Raw genomic sequence first — 17,491 nt, forward strand, 5'->3', positions numbered from 1 at the left:
GTTGCAGTCTCTTTGGGTGTGTGGGTTTGAATCCCGCTGGTGCCACTCTTACTACCTCGGAGGTTTTCAAATTCTTATCTCATGTAGCGTAATGATTTGCTTACTTTTTACTGAGCTTATCCTTTAATCTTTTCATATGATACTTGTATATTTTGATGTTTAGGAAAAGACAATTCTCAGAATTATTGCTTTGTCTTTTTGGAGAGTGATATGCCCATTACCACACATACACTACTTTAAAATGAAATCAGCTATACTTGCCTTACTCCAAGGAAGTTGACACGGCTGTCATCCAGGTAGCATGGCCGAGCGGTCTAAGGCGCTGGATTAAGGCTCCAGTCTCTTTGGAGGCGTGGGTTCAAATCCCACTCCTGCCAGCTTTTGCAGTCAGGAAGTTCATGAAAAGTCGAATTTAATAGTAGATTGGGTTGTGCAAAGAACAATCTTGTGATGATGATCAAATTAGGTAAATCAGTGAGTTTTCAGAAATACCTGAACAGTTTTGCTATTTAATGGAGCAAGCATTTGCAGTGTCATGGTCGTGGAGTCTAGATGTGCTGGATTAAGGCTGCAGTCTCTTTGGGTGTGTGGGCTTGAATCCCTCTGCTGCCACCTCCACTACCTCTGAGGTTTTCAAATTCTTATCTCATGTAGCTTAATGATTTGCTTACTTTTAAATGAGCTTATCCTTTAATCTTTTCATATGATACTTGTACATTTTGATGTTTAGGAAAAGACAATTCTCAGAATTATTGCTTTGTCCTGTTGGAGAGAGATATGCCCGTTAGCACACATACACTACTTTAAAATAAAATCAGCTATACTTCCCTTACTCCAAGGACATTTTATCGCTTTTCACCCAGGTAGCATGGCCGAGCGGTCTAAGGCGCTGGATTTAGGCTCCAGTCTCTTTGGAGGCGTGGGTTCAAATCCCACTGCTGCCAGCTTTTAGTGTTGGGCAAAGAACAATCTTGTGACGATTAGCAAATTAGGTAAATCAGTGAGTTTTCAGAAATACCTGGACTGTGTCAGTATGGAATCGAGGAAGCATTTGCAGCAACATGGTTCGTGGGGTCTAGATGTGCTGGTTTAAGGTTGCAGTCTCTTTGGGTGTGTGGGTTTGAATCCCGCTGGTGCCACTCTTACTACCTCGGAGGTTTTCAAATTCTTATCTCATGTAGCGTAATGATTTGCTTACTTTTTACTGAGCTTATCCTTTAATCTTTTCATATGATACTTGTATATTTTGATGTTTAGGAAAAGACAATTCTCAGAATTATTGCTTTGTCTTTTTGGAGAGTGATATGCCCATTACCACACATACACTACTTTAAAATGAAATCAGCTATACTTGCCTTACTCCAAGGAAGTTGACACGGCTGTCATCCAGGTAGCATGGCCGAGCGGTCTAAGGCGCTGGATTAAGGCTCCAGTCTCTTTGGAGGCGTGGGTTCAAATCCCACTGCTGCCAGCTTTTGCAGTCAGGAAGTTCATGAAAAGTCGAATTTAATAGTAGATTGGGTTGTGCAAAGAACAATCTTGTGATGATGATCAAATTAGGTAAATCAGTGAGTTTTCAGAAATACCTGAACAGTTTTGCTATTTAATGGAGCAAGCATTTGCAGTGTCATGGTCGTGGAGTCTAGATGTGCTGGATTAAGGCTGCAGTCTCTTTGGGTGTGTGGGCTTGAATCCCTCTGCTGCCACCTCCACTACCTCTGAGGTTTTCAAATTCTTATCTCATGTAGCTTAATGATTTGCTTACTTTTAAATGAGCTTATCCTTTAATCTTTTCATATGATACTTGTACATTTTGATGTTTAGGAAAAGACAATTCTCAGAATTATTGCTTTGTCCTGTTGGAGAGAGATATGCCCGTTAGCACACATACACTACTTTAAAATAAAATCAGCTATACTTCCCTTACTCCAAGGACATTTTATCGCTTTTCACCCAGGTAGCATGGCCGAGCGGTCTAAGGCGCTGGATTTAGGCTCCAGTCTCTTTGGAGGCGTGGGTTCAAATCCCACTGCTGCCAGCTTTTAGTGTTGGGCAAAGAACAATCTTGTGACGATTAGCAAATTAGGTAAATCAGTGAGTTTTCAGAAATACCTGGACTGTGTCAGTATGGAATCGAGGAAGCATTTGCAGCAACATGGTTCGTGGGGTCTAGATGTGCTGGTTTAAGGTTGCAGTCTCTTTGGGTGTGTGGGTTTGAATCCCGCTGGTGCCACTCTTACTACCTCGGAGGTTTTCAAATTCTTATCTCATGTAGCGTAATGATTTGCTTACTTTTTACTGAGCTTATCCTTTAATCTTTTCATATGATACTTGTATATTTTGATGTTTAGGAAAAGACAATTCTCAGAATTATTGCTTTGTCTTTTTGGAGAGTGATATGCCCATTACCACACATACACTACTTTAAAATGAAATCAGCTATACTTGCCTTACTCCAAGGAAGTTGACACGGCTGTCATCCAGGTAGCATGGCCGAGCGGTCTAAGGCGCTGGATTAAGGCTCCAGTCTCTTTGGAGGCGTGGGTTCAAATCCCACTGCTGCCAGCTTTTGCAGTCAGGAAGTTCATGAAAAGTCGAATTTAATAGTAGATTGGGTTGTGCAAAGAACAATCTTGTGATGATGATCAAATTAGGTAAATCAGTGAGTTTTCAGAAATACCTGAACAGTTTTGCTATTTAATGGAGCAAGCATTTGCAGTGTCATGGTCGTGGAGTCTAGATGTGCTGGATTAAGGCTGCAGTCTCTTTGGGTGTGTGGGCTTGAATCCCTCTGCTGCCACCTCCACTACCTCTGAGGTTTTCAAATTCTTATCTCATGTAGCTTAATGATTTGCTTACTTTTAAATGAGCTTATCCTTTAATCTTTTCATATGATACTTGTACATTTTGATGTTTAGGAAAAGACAATTCTCAGAATTATTGCTTTGTCCTGTTGGAGAGAGATATGCCCGTTAGCACACATACACTACTTTAAAATAAAATCAGCTATACTTCCCTTACTCCAAGGACATTTTATCGCTTTTCACCCAGGTAGCATGGCCGAGCGGTCTAAGGCGCTGGATTTAGGCTCCAGTCTCTTTGGAGGCGTGGGTTCAAATCCCACTGCTGCCAGCTTTTAGTGTTGGGCAAAGAACAATCTTGTGACGATTAGCAAATTAGGTAAATCAGTGAGTTTTCAGAAATACCTTGACTGTGTCAGTATGGAATCGAGGAAGCATTTGCAGCAACATGGTTCGTGGGGTCTAGATGTGCTGGTTTAAGGTTGCAGTCTCTTTGGGTGTGTGGGTTTGAATCCCGCTGGTGCCACTCTTACTACCTCGGAGGTTTTCAAATTCTTATCTCATGTAGCGTAATGATTTGCTTACTTTTTACTGAGCTTATCCTTTAATCTTTTCATATGATACTTGTATATTTTGATGTTTAGGAAAAGACAATTCTCAGAATTATTGCTTTGTCTTTTTGGAGAGTGATATGCCCATTACCACACATACACTACTTTAAAATGAAATCAGCTATACTTGCCTTACTCCAAGGAAGTTGACACGGCTGTCATCCAGGTAGCATGGCCGAGCGGTCTAAGGCGCTGGATTAAGGCTCCAGTCTCTTTGGAGGCGTGGGTTCAAATCCCACTGCTGCCAGCTTTTGCAGTCAGGAAGTTCATGAAAAGTCGAATTTAATAGTAGATTGGGTTGTGCAAAGAACAATCTTGTGATGATGATCAAATTAGGTAAATCAGTGAGTTTTCAGAAATACCTGAACAGTTTTGCTATTTAATGGAGCAAGCATTTGCAGTGTCATGGTCGTGGAGTCTAGATGTGCTGGATTAAGGCTGCAGTCTCTTTGGGTGTGTGGGCTTGAATCCCTCTGCTGCCACCTCCACTACCTCTGAGGTTTTCAAATTCTTATCTCATGTAGCTTAATGATTTGCTTACTTTTAAATGAGCTTATCCTTTAATCTTTTCATATGATACTTGTACATTTTGATGTTTAGGAAAAGACAATTCTCAGAATTATTGCTTTGTCCTGTTGGAGAGAGATATGCCCGTTAGCACACATACACTACTTTAAAATAAAATCAGCTATACTTCCCTTACTCCAAGGACATTTTATCGCTTTTCACCCAGGTAGCATGGCCGAGCGGTCTAAGGCGCTGGATTTAGGCTCCAGTCTCTTTGGAGGCGTGGGTTCAAATCCCACTGCTGCCAGCTTTTAGTGTTGGGCAAAGAACAATCTTGTGACGATTAGCAAATTAGGTAAATCAGTGAGTTTTCAGAAATACCTGGACTGTGTCAGTATGGAATCGAGGAAGCATTTGCAGCAACATGGTTCGTGGGGTCTAGATGTGCTGGTTTAAGGTTGCAGTCTCTTTGGGTGTGTGGGTTTGAATCCCGCTGGTGCCACTCTTACTACCTCGGAGGTTTTCAAATTCTTATCTCATGTAGCGTAATGATTTGCTTACTTTTTACTGAGCTTATCCTTTAATCTTTTCATATGATACTTGTATATTTTGATGTTTAGGAAAAGACAATTCTCAGAATTATTGCTTTGTCTTTTTGGAGAGTGATATGCCCATTACCACACATACACTACTTTAAAATGAAATCAGCTATACTTGCCTTACTCCAAGGAAGTTGACACGGCTGTCATCCAGGTAGCATGGCCGAGCGGTCTAAGGCGCTGGATTAAGGCTCCAGTCTCTTTGGAGGCGTGGGTTCAAATCCCACTGCTGCCAGCTTTTGCAGTCAGGAAGTTCATGAAAAGTCGAATTTAATAGTAGATTGGGTTGTGCAAAGAACAATCTTGTGATGATGATCAAATTAGGTAAATCAGTGAGTTTTCAGAAATACCTGAACAGTTTTGCTATTTAATGGAGCAAGCATTTGCAGTGTCATGGTCGTGGAGTCTAGATGTGCTGGATTAAGGCTGCAGTCTCTTTGGGTGTGTGGGCTTGAATCCCTCTGCTGCCACCTCCACTACCTCTGAGGTTTTCAAATTCTTATCTCATGTAGCTTAATGATTTGCTTACTTTTAAATGAGCTTATCCTTTAATCTTTTCATATGATACTTGTACATTTTGATGTTTAGGAAAAGACAATTCTCAGAATTATTGCTTTGTCCTGTTGGAGAGAGATATGCCCGTTAGCACACATACACTACTTTAAAATAAAATCAGCTATACTTCCCTTACTCCAAGGACATTTTATCGCTTTTCACCCAGGTAGCATGGCCGAGCGGTCTAAGGCGCTGGATTTAGGCTCCAGTCTCTTTGGAGGCGTGGGTTCAAATCCCACTGCTGCCAGCTTTTAGTGTTGGGCAAAGAACAATCTTGTGACGATTAGCAAATTAGGTAAATCAGTGAGTTTTCAGAAATACCTTGACTGTGTCAGTATGGAATCGAGGAAGCATTTGCAGCAACATGGTTCGTGGGGTCTAGATGTGCTGGTTTAAGGTTGCAGTCTCTTTGGGTGTGTGGGTTTGAATCCCGCTGGTGCCACTCTTACTACCTCGGAGGTTTTCAAATTCTTATCTCATGTAGCGTAATGATTTGCTTACTTTTTACTGAGCTTATCCTTTAATCTTTTCATATGATACTTGTATATTTTGATGTTTAGGAAAAGACAATTCTCAGAATTATTGCTTTGTCTTTTTGGAGAGTGATATGCCCATTACCACACATACACTACTTTAAAATGAAATCAGCTATACTTGCCTTACTCCAAGGAAGTTGACACGGCTGTCATCCAGGTAGCATGGCCGAGCGGTCTAAGGCGCTGGATTAAGGCTCCAGTCTCTTTGGAGGCGTGGGTTCAAATCCCACTGCTGCCAGCTTTTGCAGTCAGGAAGTTCATGAAAAGTCGAATTTAATAGTAGATTGGGTTGTGCAAAGAACAATCTTGTGATGATGATCAAATTAGGTAAATCAGTGAGTTTTCAGAAATACCTGAACAGTTTTGCTATTTAATGGAGCAAGCATTTGCAGTGTCATGGTCGTGGAGTCTAGATGTGCTGGATTAAGGCTGCAGTCTCTTTGGGTGTGTGGGCTTGAATCCCTCTGCTGCCACCTCCACTACCTCTGAGGTTTTCAAATTCTTATCTCATGTAGCTTAATGATTTGCTTACTTTTAAATGAGCTTATCCTTTAATCTTTTCATATGATACTTGTACATTTTGATGTTTAGGAAAAGACAATTCTCAGAATTATTGCTTTGTCCTGTTGGAGAGAGATATGCCCGTTAGCACACATACACTACTTTAAAATAAAATCAGCTATACTTCCCTTACTCCAAGGACATTTTATCGCTTTTCACCCAGGTAGCATGGCCGAGCGGTCTAAGGCGCTGGATTTAGGCTCCAGTCTCTTTGGAGGCGTGGGTTCAAATCCCACTGCTGCCAGCTTTTAGTGTTGGGCAAAGAACAATCTTGTGACGATTAGCAAATTAGGTAAATCAGTGAGTTTTCAGAAATACCTGGACTGTGTCAGTATGGAATCGAGGAAGCATTTGCAGCAACATGGTTCGTGGGGTCTAGATGTGCTGGTTTAAGGTTGCAGTCTCTTTGGGTGTGTGGGTTTGAATCCCGCTGGTGCCACTCTTACTACCTCGGAGGTTTTCAAATTCTTATCTCATGTAGCGTAATGATTTGCTTACTTTTTACTGAGCTTATCCTTTAATCTTTTCATATGATACTTGTATATTTTGATGTTTAGGAAAAGACAATTCTCAGAATTATTGCTTTGTCTTTTTGGAGAGTGATATGCCCATTACCACACATACACTACTTTAAAATGAAATCAGCTATACTTGCCTTACTCCAAGGAAGTTGACACGGCTGTCATCCAGGTAGCATGGCCGAGCGGTCTAAGGCGCTGGATTAAGGCTCCAGTCTCTTTGGAGGCGTGGGTTCAAATCCCACTGCTGCCAGCTTTTGCAGTCAGGAAGTTCATGAAAAGTCGAATTTAATAGTAGATTGGGTTGTGCAAAGAACAATCTTGTGATGATGATCAAATTAGGTAAATCAGTGAGTTTTCAGAAATACCTGAACAGTTTTGCTATTTAATGGAGCAAGCATTTGCAGTGTCATGGTCGTGGAGTCTAGATGTGCTGGATTAAGGCTGCAGTCTCTTTGGGTGTGTGGGCTTGAATCCCTCTGCTGCCACCTCCACTACCTCTGAGGTTTTCAAATTCTTATCTCATGTAGCTTAATGATTTGCTTACTTTTAAATGAGCTTATCCTTTAATCTTTTCATATGATACTTGTACATTTTGATGTTTAGGAAAAGACAATTCTCAGAATTATTGCTTTGTCCTGTTGGAGAGAGATATGCCCGTTAGCACACATACACTACTTTAAAATAAAATCAGCTATACTTCCCTTACTCCAAGGACATTTTATCGCTTTTCACCCAGGTAGCATGGCCGAGCGGTCTAAGGCGCTGGATTTAGGCTCCAGTCTCTTTGGAGGCGTGGGTTCAAATCCCACTGCTGCCAGCTTTTAGTGTTGGGCAAAGAACAATCTTGTGACGATTAGCAAATTAGGTAAATCAGTGAGTTTTCAGAAATACCTGGACTGTGTCAGTATGGAATCGAGGAAGCATTTGCAGCAACATGGTTCGTGGGGTCTAGATGTGCTGGTTTAAGGTTGCAGTCTCTTTGGGTGTGTGGGTTTGAATCCCGCTGGTGCCACTCTTACTACCTCGGAGGTTTTCAAATTCTTATCTCATGTAGCGTAATGATTTGCTTACTTTTTACTGAGCTTATCCTTTAATCTTTTCATATGATACTTGTATATTTTGATGTTTAGGAAAAGACAATTCTCAGAATTATTGCTTTGTCTTTTTGGAGAGTGATATGCCCATTACCACACATACACTACTTTAAAATGAAATCAGCTATACTTGCCTTACTCCAAGGAAGTTGACACGGCTGTCATCCAGGTAGCATGGCCGAGCGGTCTAAGGCGCTGGATTAAGGCTCCAGTCTCTTTGGAGGCGTGGGTTCAAATCCCACTGCTGCCAGCTTTTGCAGTCAGGAAGTTCATGAAAAGTCGAATTTAATAGTAGATTGGGTTGTGCAAAGAACAATCTTGTGATGATGATCAAATTAGGTAAATCAGTGAGTTTTCAGAAATACCTGAACAGTTTTGCTATTTAATGGAGCAAGCATTTGCAGTGTCATGGTCGTGGAGTCTAGATGTGCTGGATTAAGGCTGCAGTCTCTTTGGGTGTGTGGGCTTGAATCCCTCTGCTGCCACCTCCACTACCTCTGAGGTTTTCAAATTCTTATCTCATGTAGCTTAATGATTTGCTTACTTTTAAATGAGCTTATCCTTTAATCTTTTCATATGATACTTGTACATTTTGATGTTTAGGAAAAGACAATTCTCAGAATTATTGCTTTGTCCTGTTGGAGAGAGATATGCCCGTTAGCACACATACACTACTTTAAAATAAAATCAGCTATACTTTTCCCTTACTCCAAGGACATTTTATCGCTTTTCACCCAGGTAGCATGGCCGAGCGGTCTAAGGCGCTGGATTTAGGCTCCAGTCTCTTTGGAGGCGTGGGTTCAAATCCCACTGCTGCCAGCTTTTAGTGTTGGGCAAAGAACAATCTTGTGACGATTAGCAAATTAGGTAAATCAGTGAGTTTTCAGAAATACCTTGACTGTGTCAGTATGGAATCGAGGAAGCATTTGCAGCAACATGGTTCGTGGGGTCTAGATGTGCTGGTTTAAGGTTGCAGTCTCTTTGGGTGTGTGGGTTTGAATCCCGCTGGTGCCACTCTTACTACCTCGGAGGTTTTCAAATTCTTATCTCATGTAGCGTAATGATTTGCTTACTTTTTACTGAGCTTATCCTTTAATCTTTTCATATGATACTTGTATATTTTGATGTTTAGGAAAAGACAATTCTCAGAATTATTGCTTTGTCTTTTTGGAGAGTGATATGCCCATTACCACACATACACTACTTTAAAATGAAATCAGCTATACTTGCCTTACTCCAAGGAAGTTGACACGGCTGTCATCCAGGTAGCATGGCCGAGCGGTCTAAGGCGCTGGATTAAGGCTCCAGTCTCTTTGGAGGCGTGGGTTCAAATCCCACTGCTGCCAGCTTTTGCAGTCAGGAAGTTCATGAAAAGTCGAATTTAATAGTAGATTGGGTTGTGCAAAGAACAATCTTGTGATGATGATCAAATTAGGTAAATCAGTGAGTTTTCAGAAATACCTGAACAGTTTTGCTATTTAATGGAGCAAGCATTTGCAGTGTCATGGTCGTGGAGTCTAGATGTGCTGGATTAAGGCTGCAGTCTCTTTGGGTGTGTGGGGTTGAATCCCTCTGCTGCCACCTCCACTACCTCTGAGGTTTTCAAATTCTTATCTCATGTAGCTTAATGATTTGCTTACTTTTAAATGAGCTTATCCTTTAATCTTTTCATATGATACTTGTACATTTTGATGTTTAGGAAAAGACAATTCTCAGAATTATTGCTTTGTCCTGTTGGAGAGAGATATGCCCGTTAGCACACATACACTACTTTAAAATAAAATCAGCTATACTTCCCTTACTCCAAGGACATTTTATCGCTTTTCACCCAGGTAGCATGGCCGAGCGGTCTAAGGCGCTGGATTTAGGCTCCAGTCTCTTTGGAGGCGTGGGTTCAAATCCCACTGCTGCCAGCTTTTAGTGTTGGGCAAAGAACAATCTTGTGACGATTAGCAAATTAGGTAAATCAGTGAGTTTTCAGAAATACCTGGACTGTGTCAGTATGGAATCAAGGAAGCATTTGCAGCAACATGGTTCGTGGGGTCTAGATGTGCTGGTTTAAGGTTGCAGTCTCTTTGGGTGTGTGGGTTTGAATCCCGCTGGTGCCACTCTTACTACCTCGGAGGTTTTCAAATTCTTATCTCATGTAGCGTAATGATTTGCTTACTTTTTACTGAGCTTATCCTTTAATCTTTTCATATGATACTTGTATATTTTGATGTTTAGGAAAAGACAATTCTCAGAATTATTGCTTTGTCTTTTTGGAGAGTGATATGCCCATTACCACACATACACTACTTTAAAATGAAATCAGCTATACTTGCCTTACTCCAAGGAAGTTGACACGGCTGTCATCCAGGTAGCATGGCCGAGCGGTCTAAGGCGCTGGATTAAGGCTCCAGTCTCTTTGGAGGCGTGGGTTCAAATCCCACTGCTGCCAGCTTTTGCAGTCAGGAAGTTCATGAAAAGTCGAATTTAATAGTAGATTGGGTTGTGCAAAGAACAATCTTGTGATGATGATCAAATTAGGTAAATCAGTGAGTTTTCAGAAATACCTGAACAGTTTTGCTATTTAATGGAGCAAGCATTTGCAGTGTCATGGTCGTGGAGTCTAGATGTGCTGGATTAAGGCTGCAGTCTCTTTGGGTGTGTGGGCTTGAATCCCTCTGCTGCCACCTCCACTACCTCTGAGGTTTTCAAATTCTTATCTCATGTAGCTTAATGATTTGCTTACTTTTAAATGAGCTTATCCTTTAATCTTTTCATATGATACTTGTACATTTTGATGTTTAGGAAAAGACAATTCTCAGAATTATTGCTTTGTCCTGTTGGAGAGAGATATGCCCGTTAGCACACATACACTACTTTAAAATAAAATCAGCTATACTTCCCTTACTCCAAGGACATTTTATCGCTTTTCACCCAGGTAGCATGGCCGAGCGGTCTAAGGCGCTGGATTTAGGCTCCAGTCTCTTTGGAGGCGTGGGTTCAAATCCCACTGCTGCCAGCTTTTAGTGTTGGGCAAAGAACAATCTTGTGACGATTAGCAAATTAGGTAAATCAGTGAGTTTTCAGAAATACCTTGACTGTGTCAGTATGGAATCGAGGAAGCATTTGCAGCAACATGGTTCGTGGGGTCTAGATGTGCTGGTTTAAGGTTGCAGTCTCTTTGGGTGTGTGGGTTTGAATCCCGCTGGTGCCACTCTTACTACCTCGGAGGTTTTCAAATTCTTATCTCATGTAGCGTAATGATTTGCTTACTTTTTACTGAGCTTATCCTTTAATCTTTTCATATGATACTTGTATATTTTGATGTTTAGGAAAAGACAATTCTCAGAATTATTGCTTTGTCTTTTTGGAGAGTGATATGCCCATTACCACACATACACTACTTTAAAATGAAATCAGCTATACTTGCCTTACTCCAAGGAAGTTGACACGGCTGTCATCCAGGTAGCATGGCCGAGCGGTCTAAGGCGCTGGATTAAGGCTCCAGTCTCTTTGGAGGCGTGGGTTCAAATCCCACTGCTGCCAGCTTTTGCAGTCAGGAAGTTCATGAAAAGTCGAATTTAATAGTAGATTGGGTTGTGCAAAGAACAATCTTGTGATGATGATCAAATTAGGTAAATCAGTGAGTTTTCAGAAATACCTGAACAGTTTTGCTATTTAATGGAGCAAGCATTTGCAGTGTCATGGTCGTGGAGTCTAGATGTGCTGGATTAAGGCTGCAGTCTCTTTGGGTGTGTGGGCTTGAATCCCTCTGCTGCCACCTCCACTACCTCTGAGGTTTTCAAATTCTTATCTCATGTAGCTTAATGATTTGCTTACTTTTAAATGAGCTTATCCTTTAATCTTTTCATATGATACTTGTACATTTTGATGTTTAGGAAAAGACAATTCTCAGAATTATTGCTTTGTCCTGTTGGAGAGAGATATGCCCGTTAGCACACATACACTACTTTAAAATAAAATCAGCTATACTTCCCTTACTCCAAGGACATTTTATCGCTTTTCACCCAGGTAGCATGGCCGAGCGGTCTAAGGCGCTGGATTTAGGCTCCAGTCTCTTTGGAGGCGTGGGTTCAAATCCCACTGCTGCCAGCTTTTAGTGTTGGGCAAAGAACAATCTTGTGACGATTAGCAAATTAGGTAAATCAGTGAGTTTTCAGAAATACCTGGACTGTGTCAGTATGGAATCGAGGAAGCATTTGCAGCAACATGGTTCGTGGGGTCTAGATGTGCTGGTTTAAGGTTGCAGTCTCTTTGGGTGTGTGGGTTTGAATCCCGCTGGTGCCACTCTTACTACCTCGGAGGTTTTCAAATTCTTATCTCATGTAGCGTAATGATTTGCTTACTTTTTACTGAGCTTATCCTTTAATCTTTTCATATGATACTTGTATATTTTGATGTTTAGGAAAAGACAATTCTCAGAATTATTGCTTTGTCTTTTTGGAGAGTGATATGCCCATTACCACACATACACTACTTTAAAATGAAATCAGCTATACTTGCCTTACTCCAAGGAAGTTGACACGGCTGTCATCCAGGTAGCATGGCCGAGCGGTCTAAGGCGCTGGATTAAGGCTCCAGTCTCTTTGGAGGCGTGGGTTCAAATCCCACTGCTGCCAGCTTTTGCAGTCAGGAAGTTCATGAAAAGTCGAATTTAATAGTAGATTGGGTTGTGCAAAGAACAATCTTGTGATGATGATCAAATTAGGTAAATCAGTGAGTTTTCAGAAATACCTGAACAGTTTTGCTATTTAATGGAGCAAGCATTTGCAGTGTCATGGTCGTGGAGTCTAGATGTGCTGGATTAAGGCTGCAGTCTCTTTGGGTGTGTGGGCTTGAATCCCTCTGCTGCCACCTCCACTACCTCTGAGGTTTTCAAATTCTTATCTCATGTAGCTTAATGATTTGCTTACTTTTAAATGAGCTTATCCTTTAATCTTTTCATATGATACTTGTACATTTTGATGTTTAGGAAAAGACAATTCTCAGAATTATTGCTTTGTCCTGTTGGAGAGAGATATGCCCGTTAGCACACATACACTACTTTAAAATAAAATCAGCTATACTTCCCTTACTCCAAGGACATTTTATCGCTTTTCACCCAGGTAGCATGGCCGAGCGGTCTAAGGCGCTGGATTTAGGCTCCAGTCTCTTTGGAGGCGTGGGTTCAAATCCCACTGCTGCCAGCTTTTAGTGTTGGGCAAAGAACAATCTTGTGACGATTAGCAAATTAGGTAAATCAGTGAGTTTTCAGAAATACCTTGACTGTGTCAGTATGGAATCGAGGAAGCATTTGCAGCAACATGGTTCGTGGGGTCTAGATGTGCTGGTTTAAGGTTGCAGTCTCTTTGGGTGTGTGGGTTTGAATCCCGCTGGTGCCACTCTTACTACCTCGGAGGTTTTCAAATTCTTATCTCATGTAGCGTAATGATTTGCTTACTTTTTACTGAGCTTATCCTTTAATCTTTTCATATGATACTTGTATATTTTGATGTTTAGGAAAAGACAATTCTCAGAATTATTGCTTTGTCTTTTTGGAGAGTGATATGCCCATTACCACACATACACTACTTTAAAATGAAATCAGCTATACTTGCCTTACTCCAAGGAAGTTGACACGGCTGTCATCCAGGTAGCATGGCCGAGCGGTCTAAGGCGCTGGATTAAGGCTCCAGTCTCTTTGGAGGCGTGGGTTCAAATCCCACTGCTGCCAGCTTTTGCAGTCAGGAAGTTCATGAAAAGTCGAATTTAATAGTAGATTGGGTTGTGCAAAGAACAATCTTGTGATGATGATCAAATTAGGTAAATCAGTGAGTTTTCAGAAATACCTGAACAGTTTTGCTATTTAATGGAGCAAGCATTTGCAGTGTCATGGTCGTGGAGTCTAGATGTGCTGGATTAAGGCTGCAGTCTCTTTGGGTGTGTGGGCTTGAATCCCTCTGCTGCCACCTCCACTACCTCTGAGGTTTTCAAATTCTTATCTCATGTAGCTTAATGATTTGCTTACTTTTAAATGAGCTTATCCTTTAATCTTTTCATATGATACTTGTACATTTTGATGTTTAGGAAAAGACAATTCTCAGAATTATTGCTTTGTCCTGTTGGAGAGAGATATGCCCGTTAGCACACATACACTACTTTAAAATAAAATCAGCTATACTTCCCTTACTCCAAGGACATTTTATCGCTTTTCACCCAGGTAGCATGGCCGAGCGGTCTAAGGCGCTGGATTTAGGCTCCAGTCTCTTTGGAGGCGTGGGTTCAAATCCCACTGCTGCCAGCTTTTAGTGTTGGGCAAAGAACAATCTTGTGACGATTAGCAAATTAGGTAAATCAGTGAGTTTTCAGAAATACCTGGACTGTGTCAGTATGGAATCGAGGAAGCATTTGCAGCAACATGGTTCGTGGGGTCTAGATGTGCTGGTTTAAGGTTGCAGTCTCTTTGGGTGTGTGGGTTTGAATCCCGCTGGTGCCACTCTTACTACCTCGGAGGTTTTCAAATTCTTATCTCATGTAGCGTAATGATTTGCTTACTTTTTACTGAGCTTATCCTTTAATCTTTTCATATGATACTTGTATATTTTGATGTTTAGGAAAAGACAATTCTCAGAATTATTGCTTTGTCTTTTTGGAGAGTGATATGCCCATTACCACACATACACTACTTTAAAATGAAATCAGCTATACTTGCCTTACTCCAAGGAAGTTGACACGGCTGTCATCCAGGTAGCATGGCCGAACGGTCTAAGGCGCTGGATTAAGGCTCCAGTCTCTTTGGAGGCGTGGGTTCAAATCCCACTGCTGCCAGCTTTTGCAGTCAGGAAGTTCATGAAAATTCGAATTTAATAGTAGATTGGGTTGTGCAAAGAACAATCTTGTGATGATGATCAAATTAGGTAAATCAGTGAGTTTTCAGAAATACCTGAACAGTTTTGCTATTTAATGGAGCAAGCATTTGCAGTGTCATGGTCATGGAGTCTAGATGTGCTGGATTAAGGCTGCAGTCTCTTTGGGTGTGTGGGCTTGAATCCCTCTGCTGCCACCTCCACTACCTCTGAGGTTTTCAAATTCTTATCTCATGTAGCTTAATGATTTGCTTACTTTTAAATGAGCTTATCCTTTAATCTTTTCATATGATACTTGTACATTTTGATGTTTAGGAAAAGACAATTCTCAGAATTATTGCTTTGTCCTGTTGGAGAGAGATATGCCCGTTAGCACACATACACTACTTTAAAATAAAATCAGCTATACTTCCCTTACTCCAAGGACATTTTATCGCTTTTCACCCAGGTAGCATGGCCGAGCGGTCTAAGGCGCTGGATTTAGGCTCCAGTCTCTTTGGAGGCGTGGGTTCAAATCCCACTGCTGCCAGCTTTTAGTGTTGGGCAAAGAACAATCTTGTGACGATTAGCAAATTAGGTAAATCAGTGAGTTTTCAGAAATACCTTGACTGTGTCAGTATGGAATCGAGGAAGCATTTGCAGCAACATGGTTCGTGGGGTCTAGATGTGCTGGTTTAAGGTTGCAGTCTCTTTGGGTGTGTGGGTTTGAATCCCGCTGGTGCCACTCTTACTACCTCGGAGGTTTTCAAATTCTTATCTCATGTAGCGTAATGATTTGCTTACTTTTTACTGAGCTTATCCTTTAATCTTTTCATATGATACTTGTATATTTTGATGTTTAGGAAAAGACAATTCTCAGAATTATTGCTTTGTCTTTTTGGAGAGTGATATGCCCATTACCACACATACACTACTTTAAAATGAAATCAGCTATACTTGCCTTACTCCAAGGAAGTTGACACGGCTGTCATCCAGGTAGCATGGCCGAGCGGTCTAAGGCGCTGGATTAAGGCTCCAGTCTCTTTGGAGGCGTGGGTTCAAATCCCACTGCTGCCAGCTTTTGCAGTCAGGAAGTTCATGAAAAGTCGAATTTAATAGTAGATTGGGTTGTGCAAAGAACAATCTTGTGATGATGATCAAATTAGGTAAATCAGTGAGTTTTCAGAAATACCTGAACAGTTTTGCTATTTAATGGAGCAAGCATTTGCAGTGTCATGGTCGTGGAGTCTAGATGTGCTGGATTAAGGCTGCAGTCTCTTTGGGTGTGTGGGCTTGAATCCCTCTGCTGCCACCTCCACTACCTCTGAGGTTTTCAAATTCTTATCTCATGTAGCTTAATGATTTGCTTACTTTTAAATGAGCTTATCCTTTAATCTTTTCATATGATACTTGTACATTTTGATGTTTAGGAAAAGACAATTCTCAGAATTATTGCTTTGTCCTGTTGGAGAGAGATATGCCCGTTAGCACACATACACTACTTTAAAATAAAATCAGCTATACTTCCCTTACTCCAAGGACATTTTATCGCTTTTCACCCAGGTAGCATGGCCGAGCGGTCTAAGGCGCTGGATTTAGGCTCCAGTCTCTTTGGAGGCGTGGGTTCAAATCCCACTGCTGCCAGCTTTTAGTGTTGGGCAAAGAACAATCTTGTGACGATTAGCAAATTAGGTAAATCAGTGAGTTTTCAGAAATACCTGGACTGTGTCAGTATGGAATCGAGGAAGCATTTGCAGCAACATGGTTCGTGGGGTCTAGATGTGCTGGTTTAAGGTTGCAGTCTCTTTGGGTGTGTGGGTTTGAATCCCGCTGGTGCCACTCTTACTACCTCGGAGGTTTTCAAATTCTTATCTCATGTAGCGTAATGATTTGCTTACTTTTTACTGAGCTTATCCTTTAATCTTTTCATATGATACTTGTATATTTTGATGTTTAGGAAAAGACAATTCTCAGAATTATTGCTTTGTCTTTTTGGAGAGTGATATGCCCATTACCACACATACACTACTTTAAAATGAAATCAGCTATACTTGCCTTACTCCAAGGAAGTTGACACGGCTGTCATCCAGGTAGCATGGCCGAGCGGTCTAAGGCGCTGGATTAAGGCTCCAGTCTCTTTGGAGGCGTGGGTTCAAATCCCACTGCTGCCAGCTTTTGCAGTCAGGAAGTTCATGAAAAGTCGAATTTAATAGTAGATTGGGTTGTGCAAAGAACAATCTTGTGATGATGATCAAATTAGGTAAATCAGTGAGTTTTCAGAAATACCTGAACAGTTTTGCTATTTAATGGAGCAAGCATTTGCAGTGTCATGGTCGTGGAGTCTAGATGTGCTGGATTAAGGCTGCAGTCTCTTTGGGTGTGTGGGCTTGAATCCCTCTGCTGCCACCTCCACTACCTCTGAGGTTTTCAAATTCTTATCTCATGTAGCTTAATGATTTGCTTACTTTTAAATGAGCTTATCCTTTAATCTTTTCATATGATACTTGTACATTTTGATGTTTAGGAAAAGACAATTCTCAGAATTATTGCTTTGTCCTGTTGGAGAGAGATATGCCCGTTAGCACACATACACTACTTTAAAATAAAATCAGCTATACTTCCCTTACTCCAAGGACATTTTATCGCTTTTCACCCAGGTAGCATGGCCGAGCGGTCTAAGGCGCTGGATTTAGGCTCCAGTCTCTTTGGAGGCGTGGGTTCAAATCCCACTGCTGCCAGCTTTTAGTGTTGGGCAAAGAACAATCTTGTGACGATTAGCAAATTAGGTAAATCAGTGAGTTTTCAGAAATACCTTGACTGTGTCAGTATGGAATCGAGGAAGCATTTGCAGCAACATGGTTCGTGGGGTCTAG

General features: G+C 41.2%; 30 non-coding genes across 30 annotated transcripts; all 30 read left to right on the forward strand.

Moving 5' to 3' along the window:
- Positions 1 to 862: 862 nt before the first annotated feature.
- TRNAL-UAG (transfer RNA leucine (anticodon UAG)) lies at positions 863 to 944 on the forward strand. The gene has a single exon. It is a non-coding gene; the product is annotated as a tRNA-Leu (tRNA).
- A 445-nt stretch (positions 945 to 1,389) lies between these two features.
- TRNAL-AAG (transfer RNA leucine (anticodon AAG)) lies at positions 1,390 to 1,471 on the forward strand. The gene has a single exon. It is a non-coding gene; the product is annotated as a tRNA-Leu (tRNA).
- A 485-nt stretch (positions 1,472 to 1,956) lies between these two features.
- TRNAL-UAG (transfer RNA leucine (anticodon UAG)) lies at positions 1,957 to 2,038 on the forward strand. The gene has a single exon. It is a non-coding gene; the product is annotated as a tRNA-Leu (tRNA).
- A 445-nt stretch (positions 2,039 to 2,483) lies between these two features.
- Positions 2,484 to 2,565, forward strand: TRNAL-AAG (transfer RNA leucine (anticodon AAG)). The gene has a single exon. It is a non-coding gene; the product is annotated as a tRNA-Leu (tRNA).
- A 485-nt stretch (positions 2,566 to 3,050) lies between these two features.
- TRNAL-UAG (transfer RNA leucine (anticodon UAG)) lies at positions 3,051 to 3,132 on the forward strand. Its single transcript has one exon. It is a non-coding gene; the product is annotated as a tRNA-Leu (tRNA).
- Positions 3,133 to 3,577: 445 nt separating this feature from the next.
- Positions 3,578 to 3,659, forward strand: TRNAL-AAG (transfer RNA leucine (anticodon AAG)). The gene has a single exon. It is a non-coding gene; the product is annotated as a tRNA-Leu (tRNA).
- A 485-nt stretch (positions 3,660 to 4,144) lies between these two features.
- Positions 4,145 to 4,226, forward strand: TRNAL-UAG (transfer RNA leucine (anticodon UAG)). Its single transcript has one exon. It is a non-coding gene; the product is annotated as a tRNA-Leu (tRNA).
- Positions 4,227 to 4,671: 445 nt separating this feature from the next.
- On the forward strand, positions 4,672 to 4,753 carry TRNAL-AAG (transfer RNA leucine (anticodon AAG)). Its single transcript has one exon. It is a non-coding gene; the product is annotated as a tRNA-Leu (tRNA).
- A 485-nt stretch (positions 4,754 to 5,238) lies between these two features.
- Positions 5,239 to 5,320, forward strand: TRNAL-UAG (transfer RNA leucine (anticodon UAG)). Its single transcript has one exon. It is a non-coding gene; the product is annotated as a tRNA-Leu (tRNA).
- Positions 5,321 to 5,765: 445 nt separating this feature from the next.
- Positions 5,766 to 5,847, forward strand: TRNAL-AAG (transfer RNA leucine (anticodon AAG)). Its single transcript has one exon. It is a non-coding gene; the product is annotated as a tRNA-Leu (tRNA).
- A 485-nt stretch (positions 5,848 to 6,332) lies between these two features.
- On the forward strand, positions 6,333 to 6,414 carry TRNAL-UAG (transfer RNA leucine (anticodon UAG)). Its single transcript has one exon. It is a non-coding gene; the product is annotated as a tRNA-Leu (tRNA).
- A 445-nt stretch (positions 6,415 to 6,859) lies between these two features.
- TRNAL-AAG (transfer RNA leucine (anticodon AAG)) lies at positions 6,860 to 6,941 on the forward strand. Its single transcript has one exon. It is a non-coding gene; the product is annotated as a tRNA-Leu (tRNA).
- Positions 6,942 to 7,426: 485 nt separating this feature from the next.
- Positions 7,427 to 7,508, forward strand: TRNAL-UAG (transfer RNA leucine (anticodon UAG)). The gene has a single exon. It is a non-coding gene; the product is annotated as a tRNA-Leu (tRNA).
- Positions 7,509 to 7,953: 445 nt separating this feature from the next.
- Positions 7,954 to 8,035, forward strand: TRNAL-AAG (transfer RNA leucine (anticodon AAG)). Its single transcript has one exon. It is a non-coding gene; the product is annotated as a tRNA-Leu (tRNA).
- A 487-nt stretch (positions 8,036 to 8,522) lies between these two features.
- On the forward strand, positions 8,523 to 8,604 carry TRNAL-UAG (transfer RNA leucine (anticodon UAG)). The gene has a single exon. It is a non-coding gene; the product is annotated as a tRNA-Leu (tRNA).
- A 445-nt stretch (positions 8,605 to 9,049) lies between these two features.
- On the forward strand, positions 9,050 to 9,131 carry TRNAL-AAG (transfer RNA leucine (anticodon AAG)). Its single transcript has one exon. It is a non-coding gene; the product is annotated as a tRNA-Leu (tRNA).
- Positions 9,132 to 9,616: 485 nt separating this feature from the next.
- TRNAL-UAG (transfer RNA leucine (anticodon UAG)) lies at positions 9,617 to 9,698 on the forward strand. The gene has a single exon. It is a non-coding gene; the product is annotated as a tRNA-Leu (tRNA).
- Positions 9,699 to 10,143: 445 nt separating this feature from the next.
- Positions 10,144 to 10,225, forward strand: TRNAL-AAG (transfer RNA leucine (anticodon AAG)). The gene has a single exon. It is a non-coding gene; the product is annotated as a tRNA-Leu (tRNA).
- A 485-nt stretch (positions 10,226 to 10,710) lies between these two features.
- On the forward strand, positions 10,711 to 10,792 carry TRNAL-UAG (transfer RNA leucine (anticodon UAG)). The gene has a single exon. It is a non-coding gene; the product is annotated as a tRNA-Leu (tRNA).
- A 445-nt stretch (positions 10,793 to 11,237) lies between these two features.
- TRNAL-AAG (transfer RNA leucine (anticodon AAG)) lies at positions 11,238 to 11,319 on the forward strand. The gene has a single exon. It is a non-coding gene; the product is annotated as a tRNA-Leu (tRNA).
- Positions 11,320 to 11,804: 485 nt separating this feature from the next.
- Positions 11,805 to 11,886, forward strand: TRNAL-UAG (transfer RNA leucine (anticodon UAG)). Its single transcript has one exon. It is a non-coding gene; the product is annotated as a tRNA-Leu (tRNA).
- Positions 11,887 to 12,331: 445 nt separating this feature from the next.
- Positions 12,332 to 12,413, forward strand: TRNAL-AAG (transfer RNA leucine (anticodon AAG)). Its single transcript has one exon. It is a non-coding gene; the product is annotated as a tRNA-Leu (tRNA).
- Positions 12,414 to 12,898: 485 nt separating this feature from the next.
- On the forward strand, positions 12,899 to 12,980 carry TRNAL-UAG (transfer RNA leucine (anticodon UAG)). The gene has a single exon. It is a non-coding gene; the product is annotated as a tRNA-Leu (tRNA).
- A 445-nt stretch (positions 12,981 to 13,425) lies between these two features.
- Positions 13,426 to 13,507, forward strand: TRNAL-AAG (transfer RNA leucine (anticodon AAG)). The gene has a single exon. It is a non-coding gene; the product is annotated as a tRNA-Leu (tRNA).
- Positions 13,508 to 13,992: 485 nt separating this feature from the next.
- Positions 13,993 to 14,074, forward strand: TRNAL-UAG (transfer RNA leucine (anticodon UAG)). Its single transcript has one exon. It is a non-coding gene; the product is annotated as a tRNA-Leu (tRNA).
- A 1,012-nt stretch (positions 14,075 to 15,086) lies between these two features.
- TRNAL-UAG (transfer RNA leucine (anticodon UAG)) lies at positions 15,087 to 15,168 on the forward strand. Its single transcript has one exon. It is a non-coding gene; the product is annotated as a tRNA-Leu (tRNA).
- A 445-nt stretch (positions 15,169 to 15,613) lies between these two features.
- TRNAL-AAG (transfer RNA leucine (anticodon AAG)) lies at positions 15,614 to 15,695 on the forward strand. Its single transcript has one exon. It is a non-coding gene; the product is annotated as a tRNA-Leu (tRNA).
- Positions 15,696 to 16,180: 485 nt separating this feature from the next.
- TRNAL-UAG (transfer RNA leucine (anticodon UAG)) lies at positions 16,181 to 16,262 on the forward strand. Its single transcript has one exon. It is a non-coding gene; the product is annotated as a tRNA-Leu (tRNA).
- Positions 16,263 to 16,707: 445 nt separating this feature from the next.
- On the forward strand, positions 16,708 to 16,789 carry TRNAL-AAG (transfer RNA leucine (anticodon AAG)). Its single transcript has one exon. It is a non-coding gene; the product is annotated as a tRNA-Leu (tRNA).
- Positions 16,790 to 17,274: 485 nt separating this feature from the next.
- Positions 17,275 to 17,356, forward strand: TRNAL-UAG (transfer RNA leucine (anticodon UAG)). Its single transcript has one exon. It is a non-coding gene; the product is annotated as a tRNA-Leu (tRNA).
- The last annotated feature ends 135 nt before the right edge of the window (positions 17,357 to 17,491 follow it).

This window comes from Anomaloglossus baeobatrachus, chromosome 5, assembly GCF_048569485.1.
Source record: "Anomaloglossus baeobatrachus isolate aAnoBae1 chromosome 5, aAnoBae1.hap1, whole genome shotgun sequence".
In the NCBI taxonomy this organism is placed as follows: Eukaryota; Metazoa; Chordata; class Amphibia; order Anura; family Aromobatidae; genus Anomaloglossus; species Anomaloglossus baeobatrachus.